The sequence below is a fragment of the Crassostrea angulata genome, chromosome 4 (assembly GCF_025612915.1).
Source record: "Crassostrea angulata isolate pt1a10 chromosome 4, ASM2561291v2, whole genome shotgun sequence".
In the NCBI taxonomy this organism is placed as follows: domain Eukaryota; kingdom Metazoa; phylum Mollusca; class Bivalvia; order Ostreida; family Ostreidae; genus Magallana; species Magallana angulata.
Genome location: NC_069114.1, coordinates 7593997 through 7611506, shown reverse-complemented (window position 1 = coordinate 7611506; position 17510 = coordinate 7593997). Strand labels below are relative to the sequence as shown.

Below are 17510 nucleotides of genomic sequence, written 5' to 3'. Positions count from 1 at the left end.
ATGTGGTACCAACGGGCTTCCGTATTTTCATTCATTGACTCTTTAGTTGTATTGTAAGCAAAATCTATTTAGAGTATATATTTTGGGTGACCAACACATCAAACAATATATACAATCTTATCGATTGGAGAACCAAGTTTAATGTTGATGTTCATGTTGTCCGGCTTAGTTTGAATATATAATTATGTAATTTTTTTAATGTGATGAGACATAAGTTTATACTTTTTCCTATTCTTTATAACGTACAAAACAAGTCACACTCATGCTTTAAAATTTTTTTCATCAATATCTTATTGTCTATAATCAGAAACTCAGCTGATCTTTCTCCAATCGGTAAATATCTAACATCAATATAAGACCTATGAATTTAGAGATAATGCATGGTTGTTATGTTTTAAGTTTTTAATTTACCGTGTGCTAGTACGTGTGTAAATAAAAAATAATGGTACCAATTTTAAGCAGATGGTTTATATCGTAGTTTTTAAAATCTGATTTACAAATCCTTTATTGTAACTATTAAAAAAAATCAAATTTAATCGCTTTCAAAATTCAGCTATTTTTTTCCTCAATTTTCATGAAAATTTGCGCTTAATAGACGAGGGTGTATTGAAAGTACACAGATCCTTAAATTGAAAGTTCCCTACAACAATTCTTAATTTTGCTGTTGAAAGCGTTTACTTTGCATATATTAAGAAGCTCTGACGGGAGTTGATTTTGTTGATGTTTACTTATTTTAAAATCAATGATATGTTATCTTGCATGACAAGTACATGTAGTTTCTAATTTGAAATACGCACATTTTTATAATTTGAATATTTGGACTTTTTCGACAAGAATGTCGAGGAACCCACATATGAATCATGTTAAAAAATATCTAAAGATAAATTTCTAATTAAATGTTGTGATGGAATTTGCTTTTGAAAAAGTTCCATCAATTTGTTGAATTTTAACCTTCGATGATATGTTTTCGGTGCCACCGTTCTGGCAAGCCAATAAGTACACATATCTTGTATTATTGTCAACTTAGTGTTATTGAGAGAGAGAGAGATTATATCTATCTATCTATCCATCTATTTATCTATCTATTCAATCTTTCTATCAAAATAAAACAAAAACAAAAACCCACAAATCAGATAAAGCAGGTAAAACAGTTTTTAATTATAGTACACGTATTACAGATGTCTTATCCTTCTCTAAACTTAACGCTGGAAATCTAGCGCGAGATCACTGTGACGTCAAACATTCAGATCTATATTCTTTGTTTAAGTATCTCGACTCAATACAAAGAAATGGAAGCATGTTAAAAAACATTTTGGGTATCACAAAAGCTTTTGAGCTACTTAAAACGTGTCTTCATGTCTCAAGTCACCATTAATTACGAGTTAAATGTTAGCCATTTTTGGCATTGCACCACAGGAGAAAACATTAGAGAGTATAATGGGACGTAGACATAATAATTTTCTTGATGAAAGGTTAACCTTGCTCTTTTTCCCGCGCGTACTAGTTCTTAGAACTCGCTGTGCTGAATGGGAATGAATTTTATTTTGTCCAATGCATGATTCCGAGAAATTAATCTTATAAACGATCTTAACCGTTTTCAAATATTCCTCATTGTAATGGACCTAGATGAAACCCAGCGTAATCCCAAAAGAAAGCCCAGAGTGGAAACAGAGAGTAAACCCTGATCACGTATGACAGAATATAATACTGTGGAATCATTAGAATAAGGATTTTGTGGTATTCATGGGTAGCCCTCATCCACAAATTTACATTCTCGTCAAATTTGATTATAAAAGATTTACTTTTTCTACTTAAACTGAATACCGACGCATTCACGAAATTATATCTTCACAAATTAGCAAAACACCAATACTTGCCACAAAATTGTATTATGTCAAAGATATGATTTGCGTATGCACTTGTACGAAATAATACAACTTCAGATTATGTTCATCAATACAATGTCACATCACCCCCCCTCCCCCCCCCCCAAAAAAAAAACAACAAAAGAAATCAAAATCCAACCCCCTTCCGCTCCCAAAAAGAAAAAAAAAACAGCTGTTTTTTTTGCAAGGAGAAAATTGGAAAAAACAAATTGACGCGTGTATATAAAGTTCTAATCCCTAATATGGAACAGTATGAAAATGCAATTACATCTCTACCTTCGTAAGGAAAATCCTCATCTGTCCCAATGTTTGCAGTAAATGATTCTTTTTCTTTCATATCATCTTGATTTTTTTCACCAATACATCTTTTGTAAGCTGAAATTTTATCGTTACAGAAATATAAGCAATTCGCAATCAAATGACTTGAGACATGCAATATACGGCATTCACTATTGAAATAGTAAATCATTTATGATTTGTAACATTAAAGGTATATAATATGCATATTACTACTTTATTGGCTTCCCATATTTAAAGACACATGCATAATTGATATTTGAACTTTCATCATAATATATCTTTTAATTTTATTAATCAAAGGACTGCGAACGATAGCATTGTCTAGCCGCCTAACTAAAAGTCATTTTTAAAAAAGTTGTCTAATCAAAGTTATTTTTTTTATTATTATGTAAACATTTATATATATTTTCATTAAATATAAATGATTTGGTCAAACAAAGAGAGAAAACTTTGTATTTTGGGTTAAAATAGCTCATTTCATAATAGAAAATAACGGAAAACGGAAATGTTTTTTAAAACATCCCCCCCCCCCCGTGAAACAAAAATTCCTTTTCAGGGGATTTTATTATTGTTATTTAGCATATTTTTACCAAAGGATTTGTTGTTTCACAGGGGGGAACATATGTCTACAGACCGAAATACATTCCAAAAAAAGAATTTTGCTTTGTAAATTTTAGAAAAATAATTCACAGAAATGAATTAAAATGAAATTTTACTTTTATAAATTAATATATATCGTAAATATGTTATTATTAAGTTTTTATGCACATATTGGCCGCTAAAAAATATTTTTCTCACTCATAGAGACCAATTTCAATGAAATTTTTATAAGACCCCGTGTTAACAAAACTTTTGTTTAAAGATAATTAATTTGATTACAAATTTTATTTTGATATGAATTGATTAGGATTTGATTATACTTTTTAGTAGAAAACTTAGTTTTTGAATATCTGACAGAAATTCCGAAATATTTGGATGTAAAATGTAGGCGGGAAACGGGCCTTAGCGTTCGCAGTTCTTAGGAACATTATAGGAACGATATTGTTGCAAAATGCATACTAGTACTTACGTTCTGTAGAAAAATCACTCTTCATATTTTCAGTGTCTGCTATAAGGCTTTGTCGTTCTTCAGTTTCATTAAATGTTCCTTCTATATCATTGCCTCTTTTGCAACTGGAAGATTCTAGCATTACTGAAAATTTGTTAAGTATAGAGTACAATGATCAATTATAATCAACACTATAACACATAATTCTTTTATTATTGCCGAACAGCTCAACAGGATTGTAGCATTATCTCTGATTACAGCGATACATAAGGACGTTGTTTACTCTGGGTTTGAGTTCACAAATTCGGATTTCTAAAAAGTTCAATGTCATGGGTAAAATTTGTTCTAAACACTAAAAGTATTTATGAAATGGATTATTATTGACAAACCATTCGATATTTTTACTATATTATGGAATTAGGCTCAATGGATTTTAGCAAAACTGAGGAAATTCGGACTAAAATTTTCAGATTTTGTTTTTCACTGAAATGTTTTTGGTAGCAATGTATTACTTGGACGCCATGATGCAATGAGAGTTTTTGCAAGACAGGTTAAATATGATATTATACGATGGTTTTAAATAAAACCATCGAATCCAAGACTCAGGACTTTGTCTTCACTATAAGAAAACACATTAATAAATTAATTAACTTTGTCTATCTGTCCCTGTACTCTATCAAAATGCAAATGTTAAAGCTATATCGTCCGACATAAAATATTTAATAAAAAAAGAAAATTGTGGCCAGTTTTTTTTCACCATTTGTGTCAATTATAATTCTCTTCATATTTGATTTTTCTATTGTCTTCGGTGAATGATTACATGACTAATATGACTACAGTGTATGTATATTTACTAACATGACTAATATGACTACAGTGTATGTATATTTACGTGCATATTTTAAACCATGGTTGTCAGTTAACTTGCTCTACACTTTCCGGTGTGACGTTAATTAAACAAAACACGTTCCTGGACATCCTGTAATGGAATGTTCTCTCCATAAAAATAAATATCGCATTAAAGTGTTCTATTTAATTTATCAACTTTTTATATTAACCAAACAAAAGATGTCTGATACAAGGTGCCTACCCGCGGTGCATGATGCGCTCGTTCTACGCTTCTCGCTATGGAGTTGATAAGTTAACCCGCGTTCTTAGTTACCCCGTTCTAAAAAGTTCTACCGATTCTCTCACCAGAGGTCGAGCTTTGCAAGCGTTGTAAACATCAGAACTAAAATCGCACATTCAAGAAACGAATTGCTTTGTTTTAATTATTAAACGTTTGTCAAATCTTAACTTCTATGTGAACAGAAGTACGTCTCCAGTAAATTTATTCATTTCTTAACGTAAATATTCATTATTATTTTTTCATTGCGAGAATATATTTTGATGTAAACTTTCATCAATCTTATTCTCATATTTGCTTTTTCTGGCTAGTTTATCAAAAATGAATGTAATTTTTTTATTAACTTTACAAAAATTTATCAGATAAAATTCGATGATAGCTTTCGGATATCATATCACGCGTGCTGAAATACCAAATATGTGACCAGTCACTCTTGTGTAGGCATTCTTAAAGTTTATTGGCAAAAAGTATAGATAGGGTAAACAGTTTTGGGAAAGTTGAATAAGATGATTTTTAGGGAGCGACGAGAACGCTAGACTAAGATGAAACAAAATAATAGTTTTAAAAACCGCTGAATAGAAATGGATTTTATTTTGTCCAATGCACGATTCCGGGATTCATCTCTATAAAAAATCTCAACGGTTTCCGGATATTGCATATGGTTACATGTTTTGCATGGCAGTTTATACATGTACATGTAATACCGTTGAATCATTATAATTTAGCGTCCATACTCCACGAAATTAAATGATATCACAGTATTATGTTAAAGATTGTGCGAAAAAATGCAGATTCAGATTACGAACATGAATACATCACACATTTAACAAAAGCGCCCACCCCCCCCCCCCCCCCAAAAAAAAAAAAAAAAAAAAAAAAAACAAACAAACAAATAAAAAAAAAAGAAAAGAAAAGAAAAGAAAAACCCAACCAATTCTTTTACGCTCATTCAAAGAAATAGCACCTGTTTTTTAAATGCGTAAAAAATTGAACAAAAAAACTGACGCATCTTTATAGTTCTTATTTCTAAAATAGAACGCATGAAAATGTAATTACATCTCTACCTTCGTAAGAAAAATCCTTCTTGTCTGTTCCAACGTTTGCAGTAAATGATACTTTTTCTTCAAAATCATCTAGGCTGTTCGAACCAATACATTTGTAAGCTGAAATTTAATCGTTACAAAAATATATACTATTCGCTATCTAATAATTCTAATAAATTAATATTCAAGATACGACATTCGGTAACAAAAATATGTAAAATCGTTTATGATTTGCAACTTTAATGGCATATAACATGCATGTTATATACGTGCATTTAACGACTTGCATTGGCTTACCAAATTTTAAGACACATGCATAATCGATATTTGAAATTCCACCATTATATATCTTTTATTTATCAAATTAGAAGCAATTTAAGACGGCAATGTTGCAGTTGCATATTAGTACTTACGTTCTGTAGAAATATCATTCTTCACATTTTCAGTGTCTGCTATAAGTTCTTCTAATTCAATTAGTCTATTTTTTATATTATTGCCTCTTTTGCAACTGGAAAATTCTAGCATTACAGAAATTCTTTTTAAGTATATATTATCATGATAAATATTTACAAACATTATAACACATAATTCTTTTACATATGGCCCTTCGGCTCAACTGGTGTATCATGCAGCATTATTCTGAATGGGATGAAGCATAAGTCAGATTTTAAAAATTAAAAGAATACTTGTGTGAGATGAACACACCTATGATCAGTGGTCATTAATATATGTTCATTCACCAAATACCATTCTCTCTATTTGTTACAGAAGCTAATATTTAATTCATAACTCTATAAAAACTAACAAGACTGAAATCTACACGCCCGTTTATCGATTTGTTGAAACCTACAGCGACTAAAACTGACAGGAATGAAATCTGCAAGCCACGTTCATCGATTGGTCGAAAAATTACGATTGCCCGAAATAATCATGATGATGCCAGACTAAAATGCGCTGAGGAGACGATTTGACTGGGGTTTTTTTACATGTAGCTAATGTACCACATTAACAGTTATTTAGTAATTTGTTTTACAATTAGTTCATTAATGTGTTAAAAGAAAGATGTCAGTACATATATAAACAATGAAATGCTTTCTTTTATGAATAATGCGGGTTAAGAAGGTCGCGATCATTGTAGAATTTTTTTTAACATTACCTGCTGCATGATGATGGTAAGTTTTCTGCAATGTCGTCACCTTCATATCCTGCATGAATCACCAAAGAAATGAAAAAATGACAATAACAAACCGTCAACTATCTCAAAAATCCATAAAACGAATTTAAAATCCAAAGCAGAGCAACACGTACGCCCAAAGAGAGGTAGGATCAGGTGCCCAAGAGGAGTGAGCATCCTCTGCAGGGCGGTCATACCCGGCGTGTGCTCTTTGTCGTAGTCGGGAAAAATCCGAAAAGTCCATAGACAATAAGTTGATTAATTATGATCTAACAATTAGTATGAAAAACTTCAGTCAGCATGCGACCCATAGGAAGATTGTTTTTGCTGCCATGGCCGTTCTATCGACGATAGAACTTACGAAAAGATGACTTCAAACGAGACTGTTTAGTCCTGTTTTATCAACTTGTTTGTCAGTAGCTTGCCTCGCCTTAGAAACTGTTTATACGAAGAGCATGCCCTTGCGTATCGAATTAATTGAGAGACAAAAACACCATATGCAGGTGATGAAGGAATATTGCTACATAAGTAAGGAAAGTTGGCTATAGAAAAATTGAAGTTTATCATAAAGTTTTCATGTAAGAATACCATCAATGTCCGTTTCCAGTAAAATATCCAAATATAAAACAGATGACGCAGACTCTGTGTTATCTTTATTTCAAGTTCACAGGGATATATTGGGTCGACGTAAGTATGGAAATAACAATAAATTACAACATCTCAATTTAATATTAGTTTACACAAATAAGGAGGAGTCTTCACCTCATTAGATTTTAAATAGTCTTTTACCTTAGATGAGGCTTTAAAACTGTTGAATATTTGATACTCCATTTTGATAACATTGAATTTGGTTTCACTAAGTACTAAAAAGGCGTCTATGTAAAGGAATATACATTCCCTGAGAAAGGATGTAACATTATAACATACATGTACACGTTGCCGGTCCAATAGATCGCAGTCTATTGACCGGCGGTCTAATAGATCGCAGTCTATTGACCGGCGGTCTAATAGATCGCAGTCTATTGACCGGCAGTTCAAAATAAACGCAAATATTTAATTTGTAATAAAACAACAAAATTCCCTTGATTAGGTAATAAAGTTATATATTTCATAAAGGATGACTGCACTTGGTCGCTTCTGTTGCGTTTATTTCTTAACCTAGTTCCACTTTTGTTAAAAAATTTAAAGAGTCTAGTCAATTTCCAACATGACTGTGATACATTAAGCTCTTTCTATGTTTTTCTCCTTATAACTTTCGAAAAAAGGAGATTTTTTGCTTATCTGCCCTTGATCAAACATGCGATTGATATTAATATCCATGAGAAGAGGAGCTGACATTATCAGAATGGTACTAAAATTAGACTAGCATGAATAACAATGTCATGTATAAAATTTATGTGATCACTCTTTCACCATAACCCTATCTATTCTATATGGTACAAGTATACTATTTAATATTTTTTCAACAATTAGACCACGCCTATGTAGGTACAGAAGGCTTTAAAAGGACTTAGACACAATTTCAGATGAAAATTTTATTTTTGATTTGTATACAGAAAATAGTTTTCTTGTGTATTTTGAACGATCTACCAAGATTTGAATGTTAGAAGTCATGTTACAAGCGAGAGACAGAGGAAAGAAATCGTTGTTATGTAAACAAAGCTCGAGTCTTATATTTGCTTACAAATAATTTAAAGTACAGAAATTACAATTTCATTGACAGAATAACTTGTGGAAATAAGATAAACTCATTCAATTGGCTCATAAATGATTTTACCAACAACAAAAAGTAACATTAGATTGAAACATATCATTATAACACATATTTAAACAATAACAAGGCTCAAGCTTTGTTTACAAAACATTTTTACCTCTGTAACTCGCTTGTAACTCGATATTGAACTTTCAAATTTTGACAAAGTATTAAAAACACCCATACTGATTATTTTAGACATTAAATATGACAAATTGAATTTTGAGAAATTTGAGCTTAAATCGTATCCAAGTCCCTTTAAATCAATGCTTGACAACTTAACGTTCTTGAAAATATTGTCCTAGAAAGCACACAAAATGCTATCTTACACGTCATGTGATAGACTTTTGTATTCACAAAGTTACCTGAGGTGAGAAATCACGTGATTATTTATACAATATACAACATGCACCAACCCTTGGTTACAACGGGTAAAGCAGAAGTAAGAAGAAGCAGTTTTTTTCTCATTTAAACCATGAGCGCATGTTTGTTTATTAATCTCCCTTTGACATAACTTTGATATCGATGATGCAAATATACAACTACTGTCAAACGTAAAACAATAGATAAACATGCGCTGAGTTTGTATGAAGTCAGTGTAAAAGTGGGCGTCCTCATTATCGTATGGATATTCAAGAAATCGTGATGACCCCGCCTATAAAACAAATTCGTACTTGTTAAACACATACTTTTATTTAACGCAATTACGTACATGTAAAGTTGCAGATTAGATGTTGACCATTTCTGCAATTGAAAGAAAATTCTTGTTTTAAAAGTTTATTTTCTCGCAAATATCGCATGTCCTTAAGTGCAGTCATCCTGTCTATTAAATTTTGAGGTAATCATACTTGGTGGGAGTAAATATAGAAAATTAACAATTTCCTACCCCAAAACACTGCATAATATGTTATAAAAAGATTTTTGGACTTAAACGCCAGATATTTACACCAATATACATATATGGTTGTTTGTATTTCTATAAAAGTGTATATAAGAATGAATACTGAAAGCTTAAGCTATGTTGTCTAATATTCAATAAACTGAATATAAGATGCAGAAGAAGTACATGTACAATGTACGCAGAAAAAGAATATCACTGTGGTATAATTTGATTATAATGTAACATTAGGTAGAGAACTGTGCAGTGATAAGTTGCAATATCTTTTTGTTTGAATAAGTGACATCGCCAAGTAGAATAGTCAGGCGTTAGATGACAAGTTGCCTTGTCGGTTGCAAGGTCTGTTGACTTTAAAATAACCACGAGGCAAACGGAATATTTGTATGTATTGAATGAAAGCTTTTTCGTTTGTCCAAGAGGCACTCGGTAGCTGCTATTATTAAGTAATTCTTTCTCGCATTTCGTATAAAACTCCAGTGAAGCGGGTACGGACTAAGACGCCTGGTCATAGTCTAATACAATACAATGGGCTAAGGAAGAGCCGAATTCTGTTCTTAGATATGTTGATACGAGAATTAATGCACATTAAGTGAAATATGAAGCATTATACCATTTTTATTTTCATTTAATCCGGTACAATTGCTCTCCGGCCCCTGGATAATTATAGGGGTTGTTTATTTAAAATATGTATTCTATAGCCATCTCCATGAAAAAATATCTATGTAAAACTATCTTTCCAGCAAACAAATTAGGAAATATTATTTACAAGCATGAGAGACTAGCACTTTTTAAAACATTTATTGATTACATATTGGTTATTATTTATTGTCATTATTTATAAACGAAACTGAAACTGAGTACCTAGTTTTCTTTATGCAATTTTGTTCGTGATATCAACATTTTGTTGATTATTTTAAACTTCATCGCATGACCTCTACATTGACTTTATGTGATTATATTTTCTTTCATTTTCTCTGTACTTGAGCTGACAAAATCAAGTAAAATCATCTTTGTGATAGTTTATCATATCAAAAAGAAAGTTGAACATTTCTTTCCATTTTCATAATTATCCAGTAAAGTAATTAGTTTTGTACTTTTTTACAGATCGCTGTGTTGGTTTACACATAAAATCCCTGTGGCACCACCTCCATCTATAAGCCTGAGGAGGAAAGACACACTATGCGTATGTCGATAATTCGAGAACTCTTTAAAACATGACCAGAGAGAAGTATCGGTGATTTTCTAAGGGATTATAATCAACGAATTATTGCAATGATGAATACAAGTGGAATAGTGACGGTGACTAGTGTATTTACAACACCTACCATCGGTGGAAATCCTTATAAGTTGCACCTAGGAGTAAGTGATGATAATTTTTGCTTTTATCTTTTATGATATAATTCTTTTCTGTCATTGATAATCCCGTTGAAAAGGAAAACGTATTTTGACCCACAGAAAGAGCAGACTCTGACAAATCTATATTTTCATTTGACTGATAAACAAAGTGTTTTTGAGGGATTTTATTTTTGTGTGTGTGCATGCACCAGCTATGTAATCTATTTTGGTTAATAAGTCATCGTAGATCCACCAAGTATGTAAATCTAAAGTGAAAGTGCTTGTTTTTGGTGAGTCAAACAAGGTAAAATCATTCCACTAGTCCGCATCAGCGAAAACTAAAAACATGTTTATGTGATCTTTCTGGTGGATTCACCAACTTTCTTGTCTTGTATAGAAGCTAAAATTTTCATCTTTTTTGGTTGCCAAACCTGCTCTATTTAACACAGCGATTTATCAACAGATTTTTATCTTTTAAAAATTCTTGGTGAGTCCACCAATTTGGAACTCTAGTTTCATTTCACATTTCACACAATTTTATTTTGGTGGATCCACCAAGTATTGAAATAGCGACAGCATTTTTAAATTTGGACAAGTTCCTAAAATTTGTTCAGTGTAGTATTTGTATATTGATATAAATTGACATATTAGAAAATTTTACCTCTTTGACTATTGGTGGAATCACCAAACAATGTTTGCAAAATTGCGTATTTTTAGGCATTCGAAAGTTTTTGATTTTGTCATATGTTCTATCATTGCTTTGTTGGTGGGTTCACCAATTCTTTGAATGAAATACAAAACTGTATACAGACAAATTCACAATTAATTTGTGGTGGAACCACCAGGGGCCTATGTGAAGAAAATATTTAATGCTCTCAAAAAAATAGAATCGCCAATATCTTATTATTGGTGGACCCACCAAGTTTATTTGAAAGTGAGAAAGTCGATGAATAAAATTGGTGGAATCACCACGGTCCTGTGTATTTGATATATTTGATGCTGTTTTAAATAACAGAATCGCCATTATCTTATTATTGGTGGACCCACCAAGTTTTTTCGTAAGTGAAACAATAGATGAATGAAATTGGTGGAATCACCAATATTATGACTGTCATTGTGGAATATAAAGGTTTAAAGATACTGTAAAATGTGCTTTTGTGTAAAAAAGATGGTGGGTTCACCAATTTATGTTGAGTTCAACGACCAAAATAAATAAAATTCAGGTTCATTTTTGTTTTTGCATTGTGTTCATTTTTCATTTTGCACTGAAAAAAAGAGGACACGGATAGAAAATCCTCTTTCTTAATAGAAACAGTTAATTGTTAATTGATAATACCTCGTCGATGTACCTGAATGTTGAGTTGAAGGCCACAGCGAGTGGTTCATATTTTTCATGTACAAGTTTTTAAATAAATTCTGCTTCATAAGAATACAAAAAAGTATTTTTATAGTTGAATAACAGCTCCAAGTGCCAAGGTCATTCTTTTTTTCTGAGCGGTGTGAGTGTTTAGCGTAAAGCGTGCAAATATCATTCTCTGCTCTAGGTTTTTTGAAAAACAGGTTGGAGTTTGTTCAATTTGGTTTTTGTGCTTATAAAAGATAAAAGCCGACATGAATCCATAAAATATACATTATTTCCCTTTTTAACGTCCGACTACCATCTTATAATTTGTATTTTTTCGCCTATCGCTACACACTCCTTGCAGTGACAACATGGACTCTAGAAAACGGAATTTTCTGTAGAAGTTGATGAAACGAAGTTAAATTGTGTATACATAAATAAATTTACTTTCACTATTTTCTTCGTTAGATGCAGTGCGACCGGGTCTGTAGAGAATGAGACGTAAAACAGAACAACACTGTCTGCGCAAGACAATGTTGATATAATGGAAGTTATATCAAAGTTGTAGTTTCCGTTATTCTTTATTACAAATATAAAACTACAAAAATGTACAATGTGTAGTTCTAATATTTAGATGTCCGTACAACCTGAATACCATGATCTAAAAGCAACCGATCGAACCTTTATCGATCATTATATGCTCCAGTGACAGTTGAGAAACGATCGAACCTATAATATGTCTAACAATTGCCTTTATTAATGTTAGCTTTAACTAATCATAATTCTTTCGATGGTTAGTTGTTGTTTGTACTGTTATAACTATAATGATGATAGAAACCGACCAGAACGATTTACAGTCGTATTTGTTGGTGACAAGAAGTGTGATAGAAGACACTACAACTAAAGGAATCCAATGATGAATGAAGCGCAACGCGACAGGTTCTGTTAGTGGAAGTTCATTGCCGACACCGGCGAAATAAAATAAAAAAATCAAAATCAAAGTAATTTTTGCAATGGTCTAATTTTCGCTTTTTGTTTGTGATCGCTTTTAAATCGCAAATTATTGAATATGCAAAATGATATTTTGTATCATTTTTTATAAGAAACTTTTTAAGGCGCAAAAAGAGACTGACGCAAATAAAAATGCTACACACTTTTCCAATTCTCGCAAATTTTGTGACAAGCGATAAAACCGGATATACGAGGGTTGTTAGAAAAATTCGTAGACAAAGTGATTTACGGCAAAATCAATGTGTACTTTGTAGGATGACGTATGATTTATTAAATGACAACCAATTTAAAAATAAGTATGCAAAAAATCATCTGATTTTGAATTTTGAAGAAACACATTTTTACATATGTATTAGAAAGTACATCCAGATTCAATGTAAAAAGTTTTGCTGGTATCATGCAAATAGTCCGCTTAAAATCGAACTTGTCTGCAAACGTTTCTAACAACCTTCATATGGTTTTTTAAAATGAAATATTTTCTTGAACCGAAAAAATGGCAGTTCAAGACCAATCATAAATATTAAATACATTACCTGAATATTATCACTTTTAACAAGAAATTTTAGCATATTTGGAGCTGGTTAAACAAAGTAGTTATCTTCCTTCAGTTGATGTAAAGGACGCTTATTTTATCATAGGTGTATATCCACATTTCATCCCAACTTTCTTACATTTTCTTGGAATTGAACATTTTACAGATTTGTAGTTTTGCCTTTTGGATTAACATTATGTCAAAGATTTTTTATAAGAATTTTGAAATCTATAATTATATGCATTCTTTGGAGCAAATGGCATACTGTTATTGCATTGATGATTCCTTATATGTAACCATGTATCCAATTTTTGATTCATGTAAAAAAAAGAAGAGAAATTGACGTTTTAGAATTGCAGAACCTTAGCTCAAAATGTACAAAAAATCTGTTATTATTTTCTCTCCAAGAATTGTTTTCTTTGGAGTGATTTTAGATTCTATAGAAATTAAAGTTTCTTCGACAGATAAAACGATCGATAAGATTCTAAACCAATTTATTTTGTATGATACATGTATATAAATTCGATTGAGACAGCTAACTTCAATGATTGGTTTATTGATAAACGCATGTAATGCTTTATATGAAGGTCCTTTGCATTACAGAACTTTAGAGAGATAAAAAATAAAAAAAATCGTTAAATGAACAATGATAATTATGATTAATTGATGATTTCCTCTGTTGAAATTCTTTTGGAAATAGAATAGTTTTGTGATAATTTACAAAAACTAAACGGACAATCAATCAAGTCAAGTCTAGATGATTTATGGGTTGAAACCGGTGCATCTTTGAGAGGTTGAGGAGCTATACTGACATTATCATGATATAAGGTTCATGAACATTTTGGAATCATGCTGTCATATCAACTTTTTATAGAATTGTTGGCTGTATTTTTGCATTAAAATCGATTTTAGAGTGTAAAATAAAAGATATTTTTTTAAACTGAATATACAACAGATTATTGTGGTTTCCGACATTAATGCAATGGGTGGAATGCATTCTAAAAGGTTTTTATTATCTTTCTTTTAGAGTCTAAAATTGGTGTATAAACCTATTATTGCTTTTTTCAGCCCAGTAATTATTTTGGGCTTAAAATGTTTATGCTGAAGCATTTTCTAGACAAATTGATGATTCTACCGAATAAATAGTAAAAAAACAATTTTCTTGAGAATTTGCATAAACAGATTTTATCCAGATGCAGATCGTCTTGCTTTTCGTATTATAAACAATTGGGAGTTTGCTTCCTGGAATTTTGATCCTGATGCATACCATGTCGATGCTTTCACTCTATTATGTCAAATTTAAGTCCATATATTTCCAAACCTTTTAAATTTATTGTAAGAAAAAAATAATACACCTTTTAAATAATCTGTTAGAATAATAAAATCATTAGAGAACAGTCTAAAGTAAGTTATTATTATTGCTTTGTTATAAAACACCCAAAATAGGTTCCACAGCTAATGTCTGCTTTGAATTCTTTTACTATCAGTGTTTCTCGGCGCAAAGATCTGTTGATGATACCACATATAGGAGAGTTATATCCACTCAACAAGATAACCTTGTTCGCCCGTCTTGTATCAGGAGATCCCTCTACGATAACGGATTGGCAAGATTCAATAGTGACGTCATTTTGGCATCATTGCAACCTACTACCAATTAACAGTAATAATGCTGCTGGCAGAAGTGCATATTTTGGTGTCTTAAAGGGGCATAGTCATGATTTTGGTCAAGTTTTTTTTTCTATTTTGATTGTTTACAATGCTTAAGTAAGGCATTTCTGATGATTAACTAAAATTTGAGCGTCAGTCGTGGAATTATAAGGAAGATACAGACCTTGGTTTGAGTCATGTTTTTCTTTACAGGAATTTATTACATTCAACTTAGGATTTTTAAATTTGGTATTTCCTATTCAGCATTTAAAATATAAACAAATTAAAGCATGGCCTCAGCTCTTTGTACAAACATAGCACTGTGCACAAAGCCCTTGCTTATTACTCGAAACTTCTTCGATAGGTCAGTAAACTATAGAAAACTGTAAACAATTAAAAAAAGGAAAAATGCACCAAAACAAAGAAAGACCACAATTTTTTTCATCATAAATATACTTATATATTTCTAGCAGCAAAAAATCTCCGTATAGACTAAAAATGCTGAGCATCTTAACAAATCACGTTGCATTATTCAACCATTACGAAGAGATCGTACCGAATTACGAATAAAATGAAAAGTACAAATGAATTGTATTTTATAATACGTTGTTAGTGCATTAGATTTTGCTCATTTTGCGCAGGTAATAAATCGGTTGTCTGATTTACCGAAGTCTATCTTTGATTTGCTACGCAAATATTCCAAAATACGGGCAATAGTTCCCCTCAAGTTAAAAGTCATAATCAACGAAAATGAAACTAAAATCAAAACGTCACAAAAGAACATGTCAACGCATTGAAATACCTAAATTTACTCCACAAAATCGGCATAAATATATTTTGCAAATTTCAAACAATCCCCTTGCACGTAAACTCTTGCACAACAAGTAAATTCATTTTTGTCAGTTCGACCCGTTTTCGTGCGTGAAACCTGCTGCTTCAAACGAAAACCTGGTTTTCGAGATACGAAATACCGAACCCGAAGTTATAAACTGATCGACCTCCATTCTTTCTTTATCATTATTTTCGTAAATTACTAAAATTTGAAATAGCATTAGCACATGATTTTTGTAATTCAAAATTTTTTCCTTTCCATGAGGATTATTTAGGCTAAATTACGTTGAATTTGACTTTGTAGTTCTTGTGAAGAAGATTTTTAAAAAATGCACACCCTTTTTACTACAGTTTCGAGGTTTTCTCCGCTTTGAATAAAAATCGGTCTTTCATTTTTAATTTGCAATTTATATTTGTCCTTCTATAAGGATGCTTTGTGTCAACTTTGGTTGAAATTGACCAGGTTGTTTTAGAGAAGAAGTTCAAAATGTAAATGTTTACAGACAGACGGACAGACGGACGACGGACAAAATGTAATTAGAAAAGCTCACGTGAGCCTTCAGCTCACGTGAGCTAAAAATATCAGATATTGTGAACTGCATTTTATGTGGATGGTTGCGTATCGGTGTCGAAAACAATTGAGAGCTCTTTTGCAATTGACCATTATTTTCATACCCTTGAAAAAAAATAATTACGAAACAGAACGTCAAAATTATCCCTTTCTTTTTGGGACCCCTCTACTCAAAACAGCAAAAAGGCGGTAAACTCATAGTAAACATAAAGTTTAGTGCATTTAAGAAATGAATTTTATGATTTTTCTATTGATCGACCTATCAAAAAAAAATTGACCGGAAAACTTCATCTTTTAAAAGTTTCTTAAAAGTTTTCCGGCCAATTTTTTCATTTAATAAAACATTTTCAAATCATAAAATGTGAAGTGCCATTGATAAAAAATGTAAATAATGTAAATGAAGCGGTGCGCATGAATACAATACAACAACAGCAACAATATTCGAAATGGAGGTGCCTTCACCTGATGCAGAGCTACCCAGATAGCATGACATTGTTGGGCCAACATTGGCTGTGGGTTGTAAGGTTGGCGTTGGGTGAACAACGTTGGGCCAACATTGGGCCAATATACATTTGACACACTTAACTTGAGTGTCAATGTCTGTTGGGAACATAACGTTGGGCCAACGTTGGCCCACTGTCGCACTTATTTGAGATTCTGTGACAAAATTTAGGTTGGTCTCATTAGCTCGAGCCAATGGTGGGCCAACGTTGGACTTAATCATTAATTTATCGATCTATTTGATAATTTCCACCACCGTTGTAAAACCAACATTAACCATATGGGATTAAATTTAATGATTCCTGCTTTATAAGATTCGTTTAATCAAAACAGAACGTAAAAGAGCACAGAAATAAACGAATTAAAGCAAAACCATTCTTGGCATATATGGCCCAACGGTGGCCCAACATCTAATCTTTGAATCAATCCATTTAAATCATTATATGTATATAAACTATTTATAAGTAATGAATAGAAATTAGACAACAATTGGACATTTTTAACATCATGCA

At 31.7% G+C, this 17510-nt stretch overlaps 1 pseudogene; it reads right to left on the bottom strand.

The window, feature by feature from the left end:
• The window catches only part of LOC128180168 (uncharacterized), a 40731-nt pseudogene that overhangs the window by 12017 nt on the left and 11204 nt on the right, over positions 1-17510 (bottom strand).